Source organism: Ambystoma mexicanum, chromosome 10 (genome assembly GCF_040938575.1).
Source record: "Ambystoma mexicanum isolate Mex_15411 chromosome 10, UKY_AmexF1_1, whole genome shotgun sequence".
Lineage (NCBI taxonomy): Eukaryota > Metazoa > Chordata > Amphibia > Caudata > Ambystomatidae > Ambystoma > Ambystoma mexicanum.
The window spans coordinates 732,885,629-732,909,980 of NC_090932.1; the positions used below are offsets into that span (position 1 = coordinate 732,885,629).

Sequence of the window (24,352 nt, forward strand, 5' to 3'; positions counted from 1 at the left end):
AGGTTTAGGAACCTCAAAAAGCATGATGGTACCCCTTGGGCTACCTGGGTGAGTGAATGTTTGAAAAACTTAGAGGGATGGATTAAGGGTTACAAGGTGAACACTTATGAAGGTATGAAGAATTTGTTTATGTTGGAGGCTATTTATGATGCCTGCTCTCCTGAGCTCAGACAACACTTGGCTGATTCCAGGGAATTGGATTCCCGGAAACTAGCTAAGGCTGCTGACTTGTGGGTTGCCAACAGGGCCACTCACAAGGATTCTGGGGTAACTCAGAAGAAGGATGGGGAGAAACAGTCTAAAAAGGACTCCAAAGAGAATTCTAATACTACAAATTCCAAAGAGGGCCCCAAACAAAACTATAAGGGTAAGCCACAAGGGAAACCAAATCAGGTTAGTATACCTCCTGGTCCCAGACCAGAAGGAGGTCAGAACAAGCCTCCATTCCAGCGAGCCTTTGGCTCATGCTTTGTTTGTAAGGCTACTGACCATGTGAAAGGAGATCCCAGATGTAAGGGTAAACCTTCAGGGGTCCAGCTTGCCTCCTTAGCCTTCGCTCCAGAAGAGGAAGTACATATGGCAAGTGGAAACTTTCTATTACTAGCTGATGAACCCACTGGAGTCTCAGCTAGTGTTTCTTTAGTCTCTCTGGGGTTGTGGGAACAACAGAATTTAGATGTCTATAACTCTATCCCAGATAATACTAAAGAGTATTATAAGGACAGTGTCCAGGTGAATGGTCAGGAGACCCCTGCCATTAGGGACACTGGAGCCAGCATAACTGTGGTGGATGAATCGTTTTTCAAGGCAGAGGATGTTGCTAAGGCACCCAAATGCCTCACCAAGTTAGCTGGTGGGCCTGTGCAGATGTGTCCCCAGTTACCAGTTCTCATCCAATGTAATGATATGGCTGTAAAAATACCTGTCAGTGTACAATGTGAGGTGCCAGGTAGGGTTCTGTTGGGTAATGACCTCAAAGCTCTTGGAGTTGTATCTCATACCCCCAGACCTCCTAGCAAACGGTTCCAGGAACTCACCAAACCTGCAAGAGAGAAAACCCTGAGAGGGTTATCTCAGGAGATGATGACAGAAATCACTCCTCTCCCACTGGAGCAACTTACTGCAGTAACTACCAGATCAGGAGCAAAGGGGCAACCCAAGACTCCTAGGAAAAAGCCAGCAGCAAGCACTCCAGTGCTTCCAACAAGGACTTCCCCTAGGTTGTCCAAAGTTACACCTGTAACTCCACCTCCAGCTGAGGCTGAGAGGGAGGTACAACCCTGTGTGGTTGAGCTAGACTCTGAGGAAGAGCTAGAAGGAGGCCCCAACCTTATTGGAGATTTGGACCCTGAGGACCATCCTGAGCTGCAGTCTTTACTGGCAGAAGGTGGGCCTAGCAGGGCAGCTTTTCGTAAGGGGCAAAGAGAATGTCCAACTCTGGAAGGTCTCCGCCACCAGGCAGCTTCTCAAGCTGATGGGCAAGAGCCTGGGAAGTATAGGTTGCACTGGGAAGACGGCCTCTTCTACAGTGAACCCACTGAGTCTGAACCTGGAGACTACAAACGCCTTGTAGTCCCACAAGAGAACAGACAACAGTTCTTACAACTAGCCCATGAGATACCTTTGGCTGGTCACTTGAGTTTCAAGAAGACCAAGGAAAGGCTCTCACTCTACTTTTATTGGCCAAAGATGGGGGCTGAAGTAGATAGATATTGTAAGAGCTGCCATACCTGCCAGACTTCTGGTAAGGTTGGTTCCAAGAATGTGGCACCTTTAGTGCCTCTCCCAGTTGTGGGAGTCCCATTTGAGAGGGTAGGGATTGACATTGTTGGTCCCCTTGATCCTCCAACCTCCTCAGGCAACAGGTTTATACTGGTTGTAGTAGACCATGCTACTAGGTACCCTGAGGCAATTCCTATGAGGACTGTTACAGCTCCGGCTGTGGCTAAGGCCCTCCTTGGTATTTTTACCAGGGTTGGGTTTCCTAAGGAGGTAATCTCTGACAGGGGGTCAAACTTTATGTCCCACTACATGAAAGCCATGTGGAAAACCTGTGGAGTTACCTACAAGTTCTCAACCGCATACCACCCTCAGACCAACGGGTTGGTTGAAAGGTTTAACAGAACCATGAAGAGCATGATAGGTGCTTTAGAAGAACCCCTTAAGAAAAAGTGGGACCTTCTACTGCCATGCCTTCTCTTTGCTTATAGAGAAGTCCCTCAGGAGGGAGTAGGTTATTCTCCCTTTGAGCTTCTCTATGGCCATCCCGTCAGAGGTCCATTGGCCCTGATTAAGGAGGGATTGGAAGGTGCTCCTCCCCTCAAGCCAGTCAGAGTGACTGACTATGTGATAGGTCTCCGGAGGAGAATGTCACACATGATGGCAGAAGCAAGTGACAACTTGAAAGCTGGTCAAGCCCTGGTCAAACATTGGCACGACCAGAAGGCTAACATGGTTGAGTTTACTCAAGACCAGCTAGTTCTAGTTATGCTCCCAACAAGGCAGAGGGCCTTGCAAGACAAATGGATGGGACCCTTCAAGGTTGTGGGAAAACTTGGAGAGGTCAACTATCTGGTGGATCTGGGCAGACCCAGGGAAGCTCCTAGAGTCTTCCACACCAACCGACTAAAAGCATACATCTCCAGACCTGATGTAGGAGCCTTGCTTCTAGCTTCAGCTGCAGAGGAGGAAGAGAGTGAATCTCTCCCTGATCTCCTCAGAGGTGTGCCTTTAGATGAAAAAGTTGAAGGAGTCAATCTCTCTTCAGACCTGACACCTGAGCAACAAGAGGAGTGCAAATCTATGTTAAATCAGTTTGCCTCCCTGTTCTCACTGTCACCAGGCTTGACCCCTTGGGGCCAGCATGAGATACTCACTGGTGACTGTCTGCCAGTCAAAAGCAGAGGATACAGAATGTCAGAACATATCAGAGCCCACATCAAAGGAGAGGTCAAGAAGATGCTTGATCTCGGGGTAATAGAGCCCTCTACTAGTCCATGGTCTAGCCCAGTTGTGTTAGTACCAAAGGCAGGATCCAAAGACTTGAGATTCTGTGTGGACTATAGAGCTCTAAATGCAGTCACCAAGACTGATGCCCACCCTTTGCCCAGGACAGATGAGTTGGTGGATAAACTTGGTGCAGCCAAGTACCTCAGCACATTTGACCTGACGTCAGGCTATTGGCAAATAGCCCTGACAGACCATGCCAAGGAGAAAACTGCATTTTCAACCCCAGTTGGCTTGTACCAGTTTAAGGTCATGCCTTTTGGACTAAAAAATGCACCTGCCACATTCCAAAGGATGGTGAACCAAGTTCTGGCTGGGATGGAAGATTTCTGCATGGCATACTTGGATGACATTGCAGTCTTCAGCCACTCCTGGGAAGAACATGTGAACCACCTAGGACATGTGTTGCAGGCTCTGGAACAGGCCCATTTGACAATCAAAGCCAGTAAGTGCCAGATTGGTCAAAGTAAAGTGGTCTACCTTGGACATGAGGTAGGAGGTGGAGAAATAAGGCCTTTGCCCAGCAAGATTGAAGCTGTGCAAAATTGGACAACACCAACTACTCAAACCCAAGTGAGAGCTTTTCTAGGCCTCACTGGATATTACAGGAATTTCATTGAGAACTATGGGACCATAGCTTCTCCACTGAATGTAATCTCCTCTCCCAAATTCCCTAAAAAGGTAAAATGGAATGAGGAGTGCAATCAGGCCTTTGAAAAACTGAAGAGAGCTCTTTGCCAAGCTCCAGTATTGAGAGCCCCGGACTACCACCAACCTTTCATTGTACAAACTGATGCTTCCAATGTAGGTATAGGTGCAGTTCTAAGCCAACTGGATGAGAAGGGTAGGGAGCACCCCATTTGCTTCATCAGTAGGAAACTGAAGGATCCTGAGACAAGGTGGGCAACTATCGAAAGAGAATGCTTTGCTATTGTGTGGGCACTGAAGAAGTTTAGGCCATACTTGTATGGTTCTACTTTTGTTATTCAGACTGACCACCAACCCTTGAGATGGTTAATGCAAATGAAAGGGGAAAATCCAAAACTATTGAGATGGTCAATCTGCCTGCAAGGGTTTGATTTCACCATTGAGCACAGGTCAGGGTGTCACCATCAAAATGCTGATGGACTCTCTAGGATGTATATCATCGACTAGAGGTATGAGGTTCATCCAGGAGTGGATTAAATCCTCCTGTCCCTTAGTCTGGGGGGGCGAGTGTTAGGGAGAATTCTCTGTTTAGGCTGAATTTCCCTACCTAGTGAGTCCCCAAGCAGCTTTGCTGGATTTCTGGGGTTTCTTTTTTTTCTCCTGCCAAGAGTGAGACTCTTTTACCCTCACTCTTGGACATGTTGAAGTGTGTTTTCTTGGTTAACCTTGTGTTGAATGGGCTATGGGGTCTTTTACTCCATAGGGCCGCATGTATTTTTGTGATGTGGGTTACACAGCACCCTCTGTGCCGTGACCCAGGGGTGTCCTAAGGACTCCCCAACATAGACTCCATACCCTGGGACTGACTACTGTCTCCCAGGGCATGTAAAGTCACCAAAGACTTTGCTAGTCTTGAATCCTGAACAGAACCAGTACAAACCATCATATTGTGGACGTACTGGCTGGGGCAATTCGATTGCCCCAGGGTCTGTTAGTCGAGGGGGCACGTCTCCGTCCCCCCTGATCGAGTTTTGGCTGGTGGCAGTGGAAACTACTTTTTATATTCGACCGCGAATATTTCCCTATGGGATTTCCCATTGTTTTAGGCTAACACATTTAATTATTTATTTACGGTAGCCTTAAACATACCGCCGGTTTATATATTTATTTTTATAACTCCGGTTGGGATTTTTTGCCAAAACTTGATTCTAAAATGGCGTTGGTGTTCGCCTCTGTAACTCTGACCCAAAGTGGAGCCCTTTGTTCCACTTTTGGCGGGCTTCTCCACAGAAGCCCTCCAAAGTGGTGCCACTCTGTCTGGGGTACTTAGGAGGGGTGGAGGGGGATTTAGGCACCCTGGACTGAGTTACCTTGGTAACTCAAGTCGCACTCCGTCCTGATTGGCCCAAGTGGTGAGCCGGCCGGCTCACCACTTAGCATGTTTGAGTGACAGCTAGGCTGGGTGAATGGGGGTTTGCTGCATAAAAGCAGGGCTTTGGGGACTGGAACTTCAGAAGTCGCCACAGGACCAAGAATCCGACGAGGGAAGAGCTGAGCCGACCTGCTTCGACGACACCACCCGGTGGAGCCCTGCTGAACCGTCTCACCACTTTTCCCGACGACCGAGGAGAACTCTTAACGGAGTGGCTCCTTCCCTTGACTGGTGGGGACAACCAGTTTTCGCCTTCTTTTCGCTTCTCGAGGTATCTCGTGGCCGCCTTGCCAGTGCCAAGCACCCCGGCAACCGGAACCCCACCACTTTTACCCCAACCACGAAAGTCGGTACAACCCTTTAACCGGAGGACTCCGCGGCTGGTTTCTTCCCGGGCAGTGCAACGACCTTCTTCTTCTGCTCTTCAGCGAGAACTTCTTCTCCCCTGACCGACGTCGAGCCTTGCTGCCACTGCCTGGAACAACTGCCACCGCTGGAGGATCCTTTCCGCTTAAGGTACCGTGTTCCGCCTGGCTTCCCTTGCTACCGACTGTACAGGGTAGATTTAGCCCCCGGCTTTCGAACCTGGGAGTGCCTGGGACACCCTGGCTAAACTTTTTAAGCCACTCTAAACTCTTTCTAACTCTTTGCAAGACTTTGAATCCTTAACAACAGTGTGATCTTGGGCACATTTTCGCTCCGGCTACTCTAAGAGTGGGCCCTGCCTAGTGACTTTTGCTCACCTGAGACTTTGTGCTTCTTTGAGTCTATTGCAAGTGTTCTGGACCTTAGAGTGGTGTGTTTAACCCATTCCTGTTTCTTTGTACCCCTTTCTTGAACCTACTAGAGTGTCATCTAACGTTAAGCGCTCACCTCTGTGTTAATTATGTGGTGTTAACTTAGAGTTGTCTAGATAGGAGTAAGGGTTGGAACTGCTTTCATTATAACTGTGTTTGAAGTGTTTTTACTATATTTTGCTAGAGTGATTTCAACTTATGTGTGTTTTATAAATAAATAACTATATACTTTTGAAACCAAGCTCTGGTCAGTGTTTGCTTGTGCTATTGTGTCTGAGTACATATTGTGTATACTTTGCATACTGCCTAACTCTTCTTGAGGGAAGTCTGACTGCTCAGCCACAGCTACCAGGTAAATCTGGGTGGTGCGGACTGCTACCAAGTGGGTTTACTGCTATACCTGTAGTCTTAAATCTTTTGCAGTGTTCCCCAAGGGAACTGCACAGGTTTCTGCCTAACACCCTTGGGCAAATGTTAATGTTTTGCCTTGGTCTTCTGGGCCTCAGTGGGTCATGGCTCAAAAGATTAAGCTACTCTGTCTTACACTGCTATGAGACAGGATATGGAGCAAGAGTTTTTTGTGCACCAACTTGTACTTTAAGGGGCTTGATATGAAGCCAGTTATACATAGACTTGTTCTTTATGATATGCACAAGTTCACCTTCAAATGTCATGCATCCCAATTCCTGAAAGATTTTAAAAGTGTATTTTGCAAGTCATGTACCACACCAAAGGCACATTGGTTTTAAATATATAACAATCTGAAATCAATAGATGAAAGGCTGTCACGTAGCCCAGTAAGTTCTATCTGAGGCAGACCGAGATTTATGCTTAAAGTAGGTTTATTAGGGCAGTCTAAAGGACTGGATCCGAAAAATGGCACAAAGTGTGAATGACACAATTGTCCCTTGGGGACGTAGCTAGATGCCTTGTTTAATGGCAGCACTTGAATTGAGCGGAGATGCCCGATTCTGTTTGACCCTGTAAATACGTGGATCCTGCATCTGAAAGCTGTAATCCGTTGGACATGAAGGGCATGGTGCGAGAGAGCAGCAAATACTAGCTTTTCAGCAGCGCAGTTATAATGTTATATACACAACTAGATGGGCACCTGCAGTGCAAGCCCGACTTAAGATGTGCCTGCCACAAGCCAAGTTGAAGCAGAGGAGTGCGGCAGGGTTGATGGTAGAATACACGCATGCTGTGGCATTATGCACATGACAGTTGGTTGTGGGATAAGCGGCACTGACCCATGGCAACAACTTGGCTGGGAGAGAGGGCAGTCTAGGGGTGCAGAACTCCCGGTTTGTGAAACTCTCACCAAAGTGGGAGAATAGTCTGGGAGTGAGTAGCAAACATTGCACTCATTTATGGTGGAATCCTGAGGATCCACATGCAAGGTATGTGATTCGGGGTGAAGTGGGGGTTGGTGTCTGCCTTATTTGCTCTCCAAAAAGAAACTCAATCGCACACTGGCTTCTCACCGTTTGAGTTTGTCTATGGCCAAACCCCCCCTGCAATTGGTTGGGTATCATGTGGGAGGAATTGGAAGGACCAGAAAACAATGGTAAGAAATACCCACAAATCCATGGAGAATGTGTCCCCACTGGTCCAAAGTCATCTGCAAGAAGCTCAGTCCTAGCAGGAGAAGAAGTACAACAAGGAAGCCAGATAATGCACTTTCCGCTTGGGAGACAAGGTGATCGTTTACTCCATACTACACACAATAAAATGCTGGCCAGATGGCACGATCCATATCTCAACACTGAAGTGATGTCCCATCTTACTTACAAAGTGCAACAAGCTGATCGGTTTTGCAATTTTGCAATTAATTCTGGTGCCTCAACAAAATCTCCCAATTCATTCCTTATCCGATACCATGGATAGACAAGTTGGTTGAGACCCTCAGCAGAGCAAAGTTTTTTTCTCTGTTAGATCTGACAAAGGGATACTGGTAGGTACCTCTGGACAAAGAAGCAAAGTCCAAGACTGTTATTTCCATTACCGAGGGCCTCTTTCAACTCATAGTACTGCACAAGGTCCCAGCAACATTACTGAGACTGATTGACTCCATGCCACTCATTCCCAGGTGCTTAGCTCAGCAATATCTTAATCTGTAGTTTGTATGTACTTGAGATTTCAAGTAGGAACAGGCATGTTCTACAACAAAGTCATGGCTGAAGCAGTACAAAAGGCTCCTAGGTCTATTACAAAAAGGATGTACAGACTTTGTGTAGCAACGTCGGCTACCACCAGATGTTCATACCGAATTTCTCAGTGAAAGCCAGACTTGTGACTTACAAACTGGTGAAAAGTCACCCAAATATCAAGTGGGACACAGATGCTCAAATGGCCTTCGGTCAACTGAAGGAGGCACTCTGCAGAAGCCTGGTATTAATCATGCCCGACTTTACCAAGGAGTTTATCAAACAGACGGTTCCCCTATTGGTCTTGCAGGTACCGATGGACGAGAAACCCATCATGTACATCAGTAGGAAAGTATTTCCAAGAGGAAAAAAATGATATGCCCTAATTGGAATGCTTTGCCATCATATGGAGGGTATTCAGCCTCCGGTACTACCTAACAGGCCGACAGTTTAAACTTGTCATGGACCCTAACCCATTGGTCTGGATGGTGAGAAACAAGGATGCTAACCCCTGTATCCTGAGATGGTTCTTCGCCCTATACATGTACCTCTTTAAACTTAACGACCAGGCTGGAACCAAGTAGGCAACTGTATAGGTTATGTCCCGCTATCCTCCTACAGCTAGTGATCAGGAGGAGGAGTAGGACAACTTGAGAGAAATGGAGAAAGTGTGTAACAAGGTCAGTAACCTGACCCTGTCACGAGGGGATAGAATCCTCTCTAAGCCTGGGGTGGGAGTCTTACAATGGTGGAAGGCACTGGCAGTCTTATCCCAGAGGGAAACCGTGGCAGTTGTGATGGCCCCAATTTCTGTCCCCTCTCCATTTTCCAGTTTATACACACTTTCAATACCCCATGCCTCCTGACACACATGCTGGAAAAGTTTTCCCACTTTTCCCAGAGTCCACGCAATGCAACATGTCGAGACCAACCCATCAGTGCCCAATGCTATCTAGATGACCGCGTTGGAATTCCCGAACCGTAAACATAGAGGCAACAGAAGATGGAGTGAAAAGCTGCTGCGGACACCTGACCTGCTGCATGCTGTTCCTAAATACAGACAAGACTGCTGCGGAACCCGTTCTCCACAGAGACGTGAGAGGGAGCGTTGTATACTAAATGTACTATAACCTACCCTGGTCATTGCCGCCTTGCAACACCGTAATACGAACTGGGACACTCTATACCACGGGCCACCGTTCTTGCAACACAGTGGCTGTGTGTGACAAAAAGGGGCAGGGCTTAACCTGCTAGTTATCACTTCTTGTGATCGTAACACCTCCGTAGAGGAAGGCCTAGCAAAATATACCAGGGCTTCAACCTCAGTGGGAAAAGGTGGGGAATTATGAAAAGAGTAACAGGAATCAGGGACTTGTGGGTTGTTGGAGAGCGGTTAAAAGAGTAGGAGATGGCAGACCAAGAAATTAGCAGGAGGAAGGATGGTGGATCGGAGTGTGGAGACGAATTGTAGAAAAGGTTGAGGTATTGGTGGATAAAGCAAGTGTTGCTTTGTTGGGAGTGTGTGTGCAAGCTGAGTGAGTGTTAGATGGCCTGTAGGGATTGAGTGGAAACTGCCTTGAAAGTGGAAGGAGTGTGGCTGAGCAGAAGGTGGGCTGGAGTCAAAATAGTAGTGTTTAGCAGGAAGTACTACTTCTATACTCCACACTACTAGTCCCAACTCAACTCCACATGCAACACAGCAAGCTTGCAAGCATTGCCAAATACCTCACCTATTCCAAAAATTGCATCCACAGTGCACTCCACCATCCTTCCTCATGCTGGTCTCTTGGTCTGCCACCGCCCCCCTGATCTCAGCTGAACAACCCACAACTTCCTGTTTCCTGGGTCATTCCCCACTCTGTCCTCGGGTTGGTCCCCTGGCCCTGGGCAATTTTCCCCGGCCCGGAGGGATCAAAGTTATAGACACTTTCAAAGAGTGGGTTATGCCCTGTGCCTTTCCTCCACACAGGGCTGCCATACTGCAACAATGGTGGCAGCAAAGTGCCCAAGATCTTGTTAGGGGTCGGTGTTTCAGTACCCATTAAGGTAAATTAATTATGCCTGGTTTGTGGTGCTGTTTCAAGTCCTGTTTCAAGTCTATTAGCGGCTGCACCATTTTTATTTACTGTGACCTGCGGGTGGGGTTAGATGTGGGGCTTCGGCATCAGCACCATAGGAGCTCTGGCTCCTCGTTCGATCGTTCTCTCTTGTAGCAGTAGTACTACGCGGACCATAAAGCTCTTCACACCTGCACATAGGCATTCTGGTCCATTTCCGTTGGCACTTTTCCCCCCAGCTGGGGTCTGGGTTATGCTGCTGACCTGCAAGTAATCCTGGTTTCCCTGGTAGTTCTGCAAAAGAGAGACAGAACTTGTCCAGCACTTTTGTTCATAGGTATAGTTTGATGCAAATCATACTGCTCGTATAAGTGTCACTTGGGAAGGGGACAGGAAATTGGTCCCTCCCAACTGCCCCTTTTCCCCACTGGGGTAAGGTTGGCTCTGGATGCCTCCCAAGTAGTCCTTTCACTACATGCTACAAAGGCTTCCATCTCCTTTTGACAAGGCCAGGGATCTGACCTGGTTACAGAAGTGGTGCACTGACCATGCATATGCCCTTCAGGATGGGAAGCGTAGTTCTGTAAATAAGCCAGGGGACTATCTAAGCACATTACCCAATCTAGTTGTGGTTTTGAATTTCCCCAACAATTGTGAGCGATATTAAAACGTTTGGGCTAGAGAATTGAGTGTGTGGTGCGCAGATCTAATGGGCTCAAGTGAACAAGGTATACAGTGTTTGTTGCGTTGACAGCCAAGTTCAAAACTTGATGCGAAGTGGAATTCTGAATGATCCTTATGAGTTTAAGGTACATTGAAAAACCAAAAGTACAATGTTTGTTGCAGTGGCCAGATAGCACTATTGCCCAAGGACAGTGGTGGTTCTAAGGATCCTCAAAACAGGGCCCAAAGGCCAAGCAAGACCTAAAAGTCCAAGAGAAGAATGTTCTCTAATCTGTTATTGCGAGAAGCTAATAGACTGCTAACCAAAAGGCTCAGTGGAAAATAGTCTATTTGCCCCCGATGTTTGGTTTGATTTTAGTTTTTTGTAAAGGGCCTTTCACCAGAGGCAATGGCACACTTCTTGTTCCTAAGCTTTTAATGTAGGACTCTTAATGTGTAGTGGCCCTCTCTACAAATGCATCACGCTCTCCTAAAACACGTTGTCCAATTTATATGCATGGAATGTTCTAGATCTGTTTTAACAGCACTGGATTCACCCACGGGGTGTATGATTTAACATGATCCAGAAGTCCATCAAGCAAGTACGATTTATGAGCTTCCAGTTCAAGCGGGACATGGAGACTAGGGGGCGACAGTCGTGAAACCCTGCTTTATAAGTAGGAACCACCCTGTTATGCATCATACTATCCTCCAAATGGTCTAGAAGAAGCTTGACAACGTTTCTAGTACTATTGTGAAGGAAAATTAACTGGTACGAAGGTGGGTTTACTCTATCCCCTTCTTTTAAAAATTGGTTCTAGCTGCTGGTAAAACAAACGTTGCAACCTGTTGTTAAAACAAAGTTAAGAAGCCTAAACTCCACCAAGGGAAATACGATTTCACAAGTGAATTAGCCATACTATCCATTGTAGTAGTATGCAAGGCATAATCGCTTCAAGTGCCATTTGAATCAGCAGATAGTTTAAATCTTCTTTCTCCCATTCTATCTTACCTGGCTGTGATTATGTCTGTTGGAAACATGCACTCTGATGCAATGATAAAGCCTTGAAGCCCTTTATCACCATCTTTATTAATGCCTCTACAAGCCTACTGCCTTCTAGCCTCAAGGACGCATGGGTACTCCCTCTCCTAAATAAAACACGCTAGACCCAACAAGCCCCAACAACTACAGGCCCATAACCATAGTTCCCTTATGTGAGAAACCTGAGGGTATTCTTCCAAGTAGACCTTGAGAATCCCTTGTTCAGGTGGCCAGGGAAGGGCTGGTGCTCTCAGATCCCAACCCTGGGGGTGGACGAGCGAGGGAGGATCATCTGGGCAGGAGAGCCTGGGGTTGTGCTTGGGGAAATACCCCAGGAGAGATGTGGTACTATACCAGGGAAGGATAGGAGGACAAGACCACTGAGACTTTTGTAGGCTGTACCACATCGGTCTCCCTTCCTCCCAATAAATCTCTTGTCCAGATCCAACAACCCCTCTCAATACGATAAATCTCCTAGAAACCAAAACCCTGTTGCACATGAATACTATCTCTCCCGAAACCCTATTTACCCGTATCTTACCCGAAAACTCCTAGTTGTTCACTTCCACATCCCTTTGATCATTATTTCCCGAACTCACAATCTGCTTTGACAGAACAGCACCGTCCCCCCTGTTCATTTCACAAACCCTATCAAACTCACCCTTCTGAATTCACCTACCCCTCTAGGACAAAGAATATAGTTCCTTATGACACCTTTTCCCCCCTCCTACTTAGAAACTCAACCCACCGCCCCCTTTTCCGACGCAAACACTTTCTCACACTGTGAAAACCAACAAACTAACACTAGGATGTTCCCCTGACATGTCCCGACACAAGGGTCAGGCAGAGTCAGGCAATTAATCAAAACCACACGCACCTGACAGCTTTTTGCTTTCCCCACAGGGATAAAAGGCTGAGCACGAATGCACACTTAGAGCAAGGCCATACGCACCAGGAGACAGCTATATCAAACCAGCAGTTCAAACAGAGAAGAAAGGCAGCGAGACCTGGAAGGACGACGAAGGGGGAATTTCCCTTGCCCTTTTCAGCTCAGACCTGCGAAGCCTCGGAAATGGAAATCATAAGACCGGGAGTTACAGATGGCGTTCAGAGGAGCAGATGTCAATGGTACACAGGGGCCTCCCACATTGATAACGCAGGCAGAGAGGCAAGCTGGCTACAGTGGTACTATCCTTGACTCCGAAGATCAGAGAAGCCAACGGGTTCAGCACAGCCAGTGAGTTGGAGGAAGCTGATGGCAAACCGAACTGTCCTGAGGCCAAGGTTGCAAGAGGCAACATTTTGAATGCAAGGAATTTGCAAGAGAAGGAACTTGTGTGTGCATTTTGAACTTTAATGAAAGCCCAGTTGAGGTCCAGGTGCAGAGGGGTCCGGCACTAGTTGAGGGCTCATTCAAAAGACTCTGATCGGGATCTGTTTTGAAACTACAAGAACCAGAAGGCCCTTGGAAAGGGTGGCATGGGGTGTCAGTGGTCTACAAGGGTCACGTCAAATCCCTTGTACAATCGAATGTCTCTGACCCATTGCCAGGAGGAAAGCTATGGGAAGGGGACCCTGCTTTCCGATAAGATTGTGAAACGTGGAATCGGGCAAGAGTAAACCCGACAGAGGGATGCCAAAAGAAAGCTAGGAGAAGAAAAACCCAGCTTTCTGATGAAAATGAGCAACACATGAACTGTGTTAAAGAAGGCCGTAGTGAACCCGACGGAGAGGCCAATTTTTGCAAGGAAGATCCGAGCCCAGCAGAGGGAGATCCCAGGGGCGAAAGGCAATCGCCCAAGGTTCAAGACCAGAGAGAGAACATTAGTTTGTTTGTTTGTGAATCAAGAGTAATAAACCCTGTGAACATTGTGTCGACAAGAGTAAACCCGGTCGAGGGTTGTCCGCAGTGGGAAGTTGTTAAAAAGGACATTTGAATAATACAAGCATTATTTGAAAGGCCGTAGTGAACCCGACGGAGGGAGGCCCAAGTTACAAGAGGGATCTGAGCATGGCGGAGGGGGATCCAAGGGGCGAAGAGCAATCGCCCAAGGTACAAGAGTTCTGAAGAAACTGTTTGTTTGTTACTTTGAGTCAGCAAGCCTTTTCAAGGCAAGAGACTTTTACAGGAAAGAGACTTAACCTCTGAAAGTTTTGATAACGTTGAACTGGAATGGCGAACCTCGTGCTGAGGTCCAGGAGTGTGCTGTGCTCGAAGTCCCGCCTTGTCCCGTGCTTAAACATGGGGAAGGGAGACCCAGCCAAACCATCCTGACTTATCATTTTGTGAACACTTCTTTCTTTTTAAATTTGTTTATTTATACCTCAGTGCACAGGAGAGTAGAAACTGTGACATTTACTTGCAACCCCTCAATATGCATATGACCAAGTGTCCCTTCATCCTGCCCCCGAGGTCCTGGGTTGAGTTTTGTTCTGGGGCCTCAGTCGGCCGGGCCAAGTGGCGAGGATGCTCTGGTAAAGTGGAGGGCTCTCGCTATCTGACGAGGCTTGTGAGTCAGGGCTGGGTAGTTCTGGTCATAGTCTAGCAGTGGTGCCCAGATGTTTGTAAATCGGTGGAGCAGCCCCGCTTTAGCTGCCGTGACCTTTTCAGCTATTAGGATGTCTCAGAGTTTAACCCACCAGAGGGTCATCAGGGGCCCTTCCACAGATTTCCAGGTGCGGGCCACCGTAATTGTAGCTGCCAGCAAGAATTGCGATACTAACACTGCCCTCTTTCCTGTTTGCGGGTAGGAGTCTGGGAGCGAAACCCCCAGGAGGACCTGTTCGGGGGCTAGCAGTATTTCTACGTGGGTGATGTGCTTAATCGTGGCCAGGCAGTGGGTCCAGAACTCTTACCTTAGGGCATATCCACCACATCTGTAAGGCTGCAGAGACGCCAACAGTGAGGGTTCAGTGTCAGTTGGAAGTGTTGAAGGAGTAGGGGGGTAATACCACCGCAACAGCAGTTTGTGGGCACATTCCCGATTAGTGACACAGCGGGATGCTGTGCGCGTTCTTGTCCAGATGTCCACCCATGTGCGGTCCTCTATGGCATGACCTAGATCCGTCTCCTACTGCGTCATATAGGATGGCCTGGTATGGAACGGGTCTTCTTGCATTAGTTTGTAAAGGGCCGAGATTTTCCCCCGGGCTGGCAGATCAGTTACTGTGAGCTCTAGTGGGGCAGGAGCTTGTGTGACTGCGGCTTGGGTCCGGGGGTGGGAGCACAAATGCCTCAATTGGGTGTAAGTAAATCTGTCAGTTTCTGCTAAATGGAAGGTCGTCTTGCATTGTTCAAAAGTGAGCGGGGAGTCCCCCTCGAAGAGTTGTCCCAGCGATTCAAGGCCTCCCGCTACCCAGTTCCTGAAATTCGTTGGGTGGGCGCCTGGGGAAAAAGCTGGGTTTGGAAAGATTGGAGAGAATGTACTCGGGTCCACCGGGATACCCCGGTGTCTGCGGGCCCACTCCCAGGCCCTTAGTGATTGTTTCGTGGAAGTCAACAATCCAGGCCAAGCCCGTCGTAGTGCGGTGGGAATAAATGGAAGGAAGTGGAGGGGGAGGGGAAGGTGGGATTGTTCGATCTCCACCCATTTCGGGCGTCCCATGTCGATTTCTCATGCCTGGAGGTGGGCCAGCTGCACTGCAATGTGATATTTGCAGAGGTCTGGCACCCTCAGTCCTCCCAGTTTCGTGCTGGCCATCATGGTTCTTCAGGGATCCGTGCTTTCTTGTCCCTCCAGATGCAGTCAATCATTTACCTTTGGAGCCGCTGTAGAGGGGGTGTTGGGAGGGAGGAGCAGGTGTAAAGGAAACTAGGGAGGAGGTTCATTTTACATGTTGTGATGCGGCCCAGCAGTGAAATCTCCTGCGACTGCCAACGAATAAGGTCCTTTTCCAGTTACTCGAAGGGTGAGGGGGCGGGGGGGAGTTTGCCTGGTAAACTTTCGCAGGGTGGGAGGGGATCTGAACCCCCAAGTATGGGATAGATTGGGTGCTCCATTGGAATAGGCTTTGCTTCTCCAAGACTTCCTTGTCACCTGGGGTCAGACCCACTCCGAGGGCCACTGATTTTTGGAAGTTAATGGCAAATCCCGCTACCATCCCGAAACCGTGGATTTCGGTCAGGGCCGCTCTCATGGTGGCCTTAATGTTTGTGATGGTTAACTGCATGTCATCTGCGTAGAGGGTGATTTTATGTTGGGCGGTGCCTATCTGCGGGCCGGTGATTCGTGGGTTCTGGCGGATTCGTTGGGCTAGAGGTTCCATGGCCAAGGCAAAGGGGGGGATAGTGGGCATGCCTGTCTGGTTCCGCACGTGAGAGGGATTGGGTCCGATAGGTGGTCGTTTCTGGGTCTTCGGGGCTTGGTAGTTAGCAAGAAACATGTTTGTGACGGTCGGGCCGAAGCTAAAGGCTTCAAGAGTGAGATGTAAATAAGTCAGTCCACCTTGTCGAAGGCTTTGGTAGCATCAAGTGCCAGCAGGGCCAGATGTTGGGCGTTCCCGGCTAGCTACCTCTATTAGGTCTAGTGCTCTGCGGATATTGTCCTTTGTTGACCTGTGGTTAATGAACCCAGTCTGATCCGGGTCTATGATGCTCGGAAGGATTGGCGCAAGCCGATTGGCCAGGATTTTAGAGAATATATTGGCTCCAGGTTCAATAGGGATATGGGTCTGTACGAGCTGTTATCTTGGGGATCTTTTCCGGGCTTGAGGATGAGGACTGTGATGGACTCTTACATAGATGGAGTGATACTTCCAGTGTCTGCAAATGAGTTGAAAAGACGAGTTAAAGGGGCAACTAATTGCGGGTGGAAGAGTTTATAAAATCGGGTGGAGAACCCATCTGGACCTGGGGCTCTGGGTTTCAAGGTTTTTATGGCCGCCTCCACTTCCTCCTGTGTGATAGGTGATTCGAGTTCCTCTCTTGCCATGGGTGTCAGGGATGGGAGAGCCGCCTCTTGGATGTAGGAATGTTGTTCATTTAGGCCCCTCGGGACTGCCGTCATTATCTCTGCCTGGTGGGCTACCGCTAGGCGCAACTTCTCATGTTCTGCATAGTGGACCACCCCCTGAGGGTCACGGAGACCCAGGATGGTGTTTTTTCTTCTCTTTGGCCAGCTTATTTACCAGGAGCTTGTTAGCTTTGTTGCTATTGACGTAATACCATTGTTTCGTTCTGGTCAATAGGTTTCCTGTGGTGTCAGCATAGTGCGCTTCGAGCCTCTTTCTTGCCATCCGCAGGGCTCTATAGGATTTCGGTGACCAGCCCTTTCGTTTGTGAGTGGCCTCCGCCTCACGGACTTCTGCTTCCAGAATAGCACGGGTCGCCTGCTTTCGTTTGTGGAAGGCCGCGCCTTGGGCAATCAGTTCCCCTCTAAGCACCGCTTTCATGGCGTCCCAGGTTTTGGCTGAGGAGGTATCCTCGTCGCGGTTTTCGGCAAAAAAGTTTCTCATTGTTCTGGCGATGGGGTCTCTTACTGCCATGTCCCCTATGATAGGGTCATATAACATCCAACGGCGGCGAGGGGGAGGATCTGGGTTGTGAGAACGCAGGGTGAGTGAGACTGGAGCGTGGTCAGAGAGGATCCGGGGGCCGATGATGTCATCGGTAAATGTCAATATCTGAGGGGAGGCCAACAGCAAGTCTATTCTAGAGAAGGTGCGGTGCACATACGAGTAGAAGGTGAAGTCTTTCTCTCACAGAGCAAGCACTCTCCAGGTATCTACAATGTTCAGTGTAGGGAAGAGGTGGAGCAAGGCCTTTGCCAGCTTCAGGTCCCTGGATGTTGGGGGGTGCGATCTATCTTTGTAGGGGTCTGGGGATCTGTTAAAATCTCCTCCAAAAACGACTGGCCCCTCAATAAATGGTAGTTGGGACTCTTCTAGGTCTTGGTAAAACCCTTCCTGGTGCTCATTCGGTGCATAGGCTGAAATGAGGGTATAAAGTTGGCCAAGGATGCCGCATTTGACCGTGATGAAGCGACCCCCCTGGCATCTCAGCGTATCCAGAACCTGAGGATGTAGATCTTTTGCGAAAAGATTAGCAGTGCCCCCTTTCTTGGTGCCATTGGATGCCAGAAATTGTAGGGGAAAAAGTCTGCTTCGCAGACGGGGGAAGTCCGCCGGAATTAGATGGGTTTCTTGTAGGAATGCGACTCAGGTACCATGGCCTAGTAGCCTTTGCAGGATGGACTTCCTTTTCGGCGGGGAGTTTAGGCCCCTAACATTCAGGGTGGTAAATATTAGCTTCTGGTGCGGGGGCTGGCTCTCCGAGCTCTCTTGCTGTGAGGAAGGGTTAGGTGGGGGGCTCAGATCAGCCATAGCCATACGAGGCTAACTGCTTTGGGTACTCCTGTGGCTGAGGTTTTTCAACTGGACTCAAACGGGAGCCGCAAACTTCGAACATTGGCCTCCAACGGGGGGCCCAAACTGTGACCAGGGGGACCGAATTTGAACTGTCGGTGGCTCCCCTAGCCACCAGGGCTGACACCAGCCCACGTTGTGGTACGCTCCAAGGGTAAAGTGATAACATCCACCTTGGAGGAGGGTATGGGCCGCATGGATCCCTCAGCAGGCGTTGCTAAGCATGGTTCCATTGCTAAAAATTCCTTGGGGTTTTTCCGGACCTTCACCTGGGCGTACGGCCTCTCTGGACCCTCGTCCAGGGGGTGCGTCCAGGCTTAGGGGAGGCTGTGCCAGGATCAGGACCCTTTCGGCCCGGAGAGGAGGGTCCCGGGTTCCCCGGGGAGCTTGGGTGTAAGATTGAAGCTGCATCATCTAGGTGGCTGATGGTCCTTGTGATGCCCTTGTATAAGAATTGTAGGGCTGTCTGGAACAGCCACCGGTAGCGGATCTGTTGGTCTCGGAGAAAGAGTGAGAGCGGGAGCAGCATTCTGCGCTTCTGCAGGGTCAGGGGTAAGAGACCCTGAAAAATTTGGAGAGGGGCGCCCTGGAATGATAGTTCGTCGCGTGAACGGCCTATTTCGGAGATGGCCTCTTTGGTAGTGTAGAAGTGGAGCCTTGTTATAACATCTGGGGGGAGGTCCAAGTCGCTGCCTCGACGTGGGCGCAGTCTGAGTTCGGTCCAGTAGGAGTTGGGATTCCTCTAGGTTCGGGAGCAGTGTCTGGAAGAAGTTGCTCACATAGTCCGGGAGGTCCTTGTCAGGGATGGAAGTGGGCACACCTCGGATACACAGGTTATTGCAGCGGGAGCGATTTTCCAGATCCTCCTGCTTGTGCTCAAGAATCTCGGTTCTGTCCATTATGGACCTAACGGTGCGTTGTATTTCCGCCAGCGCGTTGGAGTGTTCTTGGGCCAGGTCTTCTGATTCCCCCATCCTGTGTTCAACTTTTCTGATCCTTTGCTCCGTTTGTTCGAGCTTTGCGGTGAACTCCGACATGCAGGACCTAAATTCTGCTTTGATGTCGGACATGAAGACTTGGAGGTCCTCCTTAGTGGCGAGGGAGCCTTTCTCCTCTGACGCTTTTGGGGACGTGAGTTTGACAGGGTCCGTTCTCGTCCCCTTTTCGGCTGGTAGAAGCATGGTGGATATGTCCGCCGATTTGGGGTTTTTCAAAGACTTGGCCATGGTGTCGGTGCAGGGGGGGGGCGACACCAGTGGAAGTGACGGAAGAAGACGATCGTCAGCTGGTGGGTGAGGTGCCAGTCGGTCCGTGGGGGGTCTCAGGGTGCCGGCCAGATGTCGGCGCTGTCCTGGTTGGTGGTTCCAAACAACCCTGGGAGGGGGCTGATACTGTGATATTTCCTGCTTCTCAGCAGAGCTGTGGGGACAATGGCCAGCGGAAGTGGCAGGGCCTATGCCTCTGGTGGCGGTGAATCTGCTGGTTGGCTCCCGCCGGACCCCCAGGAGGCCCGCCGATCCTTGGGCCCCTCTGGGCAATTATTAGGAGTTGGGCAGGGGCGCCCCAGGAAGATGAGGAGGGATGTCGTGGCCTGCTAAGGCTGGGAGGGCCGAGAGAGGTGCAGGGGAGCTGCTTGGGCTGTGAGAGGAGAGGGCGGCAGATCCGGTGGTCCTTGTGAGCTCACTCCACAATCCCGGCACTGAGATGCACTGGAGGGGCTCTGGCTTCATGTAACTGTGGGGCCCCTCCTAGTTCATGTGGTTGGTGGGTGCTCATAGGCACCGAATAGCTTCTCACCATTGGGGGGGGGGGCAGAGATGTGGCGGCCCTCCCTGTGTGGGGTGCTCCGTGCCCCCTGGGTGTGTGGGCGCAATGTGAGGCCCGCGGGGGCACCCACCACCCCAGTCCGGGCCAGCCCAGAGCAGCGAGGGCAGGCTTGTGCCTCCGGCGGCCGATCCCAGCCCGCCGGAGGGGAGGATGCAGCAGGGCACGCCCGCCGACTGCAGGCCCAGGCCCTAGGCCGCTGCCCCCTGTGGCAGAGGGGCAGACGTCTAGCCGCAAGCAGTGACTTCTTGTTGTGCGGGCCTCCTCCTCTCAACGCCCCTGGTGAACCACTCTGCGTGCTGGGGGGCGTAGAAGCAGCCCCTGGGAACGGGGTCCAGGGCAGTGGAAAGCAAACTCGGTGGAGCCTCAAGAGCTGCAGGTGGGTCACCGGCAGGGCAGAGTGCTTCGGCGGAGACCAGCAGGTGGGGCGCGAGGTGCCCGCAAGCAAGCCCAGGATCAGGAGGTTGGGGAAGGAAGCTTGCAGGCAGCCGCTCCGGCAGTGCAGGCGATGAAGGTGCGGTTGTCCGGTCCAAGTCGGGCCCCCGATCGGAGCTTGCGCTGGTTGTTTGGCAGAGCTGTCATATGTTGCAGGCGGGCGGGCAAGGGAGAGTCTCCAGGGGCTACAAGGTGGGTCTGCAGAGTGGATCGGGATAGTGCTCCCGCCATTTTGTTTTCGTTTAGCACCGCCGTTGGATGTTACACAGCAGTGTTTTCGATGATCCCCAGAGCGATTTGTGCTCAAAATGTAGGAATTAGGGCACCACAGACTCCGCCACCCAAATCAGCGGCCCAGGGGTCCTGGCCATCACGGGAACCAGGGAATTGTATGATGTCGCTGCGGGTCCATGCGGAGGCCATTAATGGAGCAGCCACATCGCTGGCACTCCAAGCCACGCCTCTCACTTCTTTCTTTTCTGACGAACATTATCCCACACTCTTTTTGTAACTTTGCGGTGAGCATTGGCAATAGGTTTTTCTTAGTATAGGCCCTTTTTATTTGACAAGACGCTACTAGGACTGCCTTATTAATATTTGATGCTCGTAGCTTGCTCCCATCTGAGACTTAGGTTTAGATTATGCGTTCATCTCACCCATTACAAAGTTCAATAAACGCCCTTGAACTGTGATCATTTGTGTCCGTCTTTACTGTTGCCAACATGAGTTCTTTACACTTCCTATTGAAAATACTTGATAGAGCTGCTTACCTACAAGTCCAGCACTTCTGGAAACCAACAAAATTCTGGGAATTGGGCAGTTGGGATTTTGGCCTGGCCATGGCACTGAATCTGCGATGCTGGATTTAAAAAAACAGATGGATGAGATCACGTACAAAGGAAACACTGCCCTCCCCCTCTTACTAGACCTGTCAGTCGCCTTTTCAGCGGCCTTTGACCTTGTTGATCCATAATCCTCTGCCTCCACCTCACTACCTCGGCCAACTTCTCCCCTGAAGCCACTGCCTATAATGCCTCCTTCCTACAAGAGAGAGTCATGAGTGTTTGCGGAGAATGCCAATGCTGCTCCCACCCCCATCCCTTTTGGGGTTCTTCAAGGCTCGTGCATATCCCCCGCACTATATATCAACTTCACCAGTCCCCTCTTTGACATCCTTGACTCCATCGGCACACCCTTCCCCAACTATGCCAAAGACACGCACATTCACATCCCGCTCACCGGCAACAATGCAGAAGACTCCTATACCCTCCATACTCCACTATCCAGGCCTGAATGCTGGTAGGGTCCCGTGCAGTAGTAAAAAATCTTAACAACCAATACTCAGCCTTCCTTATTGACGACATTTTGAGCTGAGCATCAGTTAAGAGACTAGTGGTTTACATCGACACAAGACTCTATCCTGTCAAGTAAATGCTATTGCCTCCTCTGCGGCTTATGGGACTTAACTACTCAACACAGCTCAACACAGCCAAACCGTTATTGTCTACGGACAGTTGCCTCTCCATCGCCAGGGCAGTCATTGGCTCGAGACTTGACTACTGCAATGTCCTCTTCGCTGGCACCTCTGCTAAAACATCCAGAAGCTGCAGGTTATTCAAAATAATGCGCTCCGAGCAGCCTTTAACATATCCAAAAGGGAACACATTTCCGCTGCCCGGAGATCGGTTCATTTGCTACCCATGAAGAAACGCGTTGTCTTCAAAATGTCCATTACACACAGGTGCCTTTCCAACTCTGACTCCCCTACCTCTCTCAGCAAATGTCCAGAGCCCACTCTGCCAGACCTACTAGAACCCCATACGCCTACCGCATCGTCCAACCCAAAATCAGACACGCTAAAGCAAGATGCTTGAGCTTCCCCTACATCGCTGCTAAACAGTGGAACGCCCTGCCCCCTACCTTAAGAGGTGAACCCTCCTGGGTTATCCGAAAACCCCTCAAAACCCTTCTATTTGATTAGGCTGTATGCCTTTACTGTATTTGCTATGCACCTGCGCCAACTCTTATGGCTGAACTGTTCTTGAATGCGAGTAATTGGTTTGCAACAGCACCTCGATGCCTACGGGCTGTTTGTGCGCTTTATAATTGAAATAAATCATTACATATATTGTGGTGCTTCGGTCACATCTTAACAAAATGTGTTTAAACTATGAATATTTCAAACTCCTGTATTTACTTTTTTTAAATGTATTTTGCACTTCCTTTATAACTGGGGACAGGTGTGTTTCTTTAACCATTTACACAAGTATCATCCAGCAAACGTGATCTACTCTCTAGGCAGTTGCAGTGCTCATTTTAAACTCACTTGGGAAGATTCAAAATTGCGACCTGGTCTGTAATTGATGTGTGTAACATGACAACAGAAATCCCTTGGCATATTACAGCAACCGCATATTCCGATAAATATTTATTTTTCCAGCCGGCAAAATGTGAAGTTACCACACAGCTGTGCTGTTGGAGCATGGTTAAATCTAATGTGCATTATATATTTGGAAATGGAAACGACATTAACATGCAGTACAGAAGCAGCAGCAAGAATCTTTACTCTCATTTAGCTTTGTTTGCAAAGGTGTCCTTCAAATATCTGCTACAGCAGTTATTAGCTAGTAGGTTTAGATATATTGATAAAGCCTGTAATACATGCCACCAAGAGAACATAGTCTATAGAGAATAATGCCCAAAACAATTAACAGAGTGAAACTCACGGCTTTGTGAACTACCTATTTTATCCAGGTAAGCTCTCCAAAGGAACTTGCATGTACCGCCAAAAATATATCCCCAGTCCCCTTTTTCCACAGAGCAACTTGAACAGACACCTCTGCTGTACCGCGTGTCCCTTCAACCCTTTTGTGTCTAGCTCTCAATTTTTTTATTGATTGTATGCCTGGATCCTACACACAAATGCACCACTAAAATGTTATTACTTCTCCAGCATGGGGTCTGGCATGGATTCACATGCTCATGAATATTCCCCGTCGTCAGGCTGGGAATCCTCGGTAAAGAAAAAATCAGTATGTTTCGTTTCTGATCTGTCTTTCGTAGTAGTAACCAATCACTGATCTCTGCGTCATACTGACCACAGCCAATGACTGCCCTCTACCTAAGCCCCGCCTCTGGCAGCCATCTTTAGATTTTTACCGCACGTTCAAGTGTTGGGATCCTCGTGCTATTGCTCTCGAGCGTTAGTGCTATTTTTCATGTTTTTTCTCAAAAAATTCTCTTTTTTCGGTCAAAAGAGCCTCAAGCTCCACCGTTTCTTCATCCGATCAACGGGGACCCATGTCGGATTCGTCTACACCCCTCAAGGGTGAAGATTTCGTCGAGCCCCGCTTTTGGAGGACTCCAGAAGTTTCTCAGGCCCATCTCGAACATGGCCAAGGAGAAGGGAAGCTCGATGCCCGGAAAGCTGTTCAGGGTCTGCCCTGGATGCCAGCTTCAGAATGTCTTTAAGGAGGACGAACACTCGCTTTGCCTTTACTGCCTACATGAGGACAAGAAGCACGTGGAGAAGGACTGTGCGTTTTGCGGCAATATGTCGGAGCGGACCATGAAGGACCGCCATCAACGTCTCGCCAACTGGCTGGAAGGAAAGAGCCCGTCAGGCGAGAAGAAGAAGTCCGAGCGGTCTTCTAAGACCTTTGAGGGCGCCCCGGCGACGGGGGTCCAACAGAAGGCCAAGCACCGCGAGTCCGCTGGCACCGGGAGCGCCGAACGGTCGGGCTCTACGGGCGCCAGGCAGGGCGCATCCTCCCCGGCGCCATCAACCACGAGCCAACGCTCTGGCTCGGGTAAGAGGAAAGCCGAACACCCGGCGAAACTCCTGGAGAGACCCCGGTCATGCCCTAAGGCCCCATCGGAGGGGGAGCGAGGTGGTGACCCTCCCCCCAAGGAGAAGGCGGTGAGCGCACCTAAGGTGG

At 49.7% G+C, this 24,352-nt stretch overlaps 1 protein-coding gene across 2 annotated transcripts in view; it reads left to right on the plus strand.

Moving 5' to 3' along the window:
• The window catches only part of RNF13 (ring finger protein 13), a 1,183,896-nt gene that overhangs the window by 385,458 nt on the left and 774,086 nt on the right, over positions 1-24,352 (plus strand). The gene's annotated exons all lie outside the window — the stretch shown is intronic.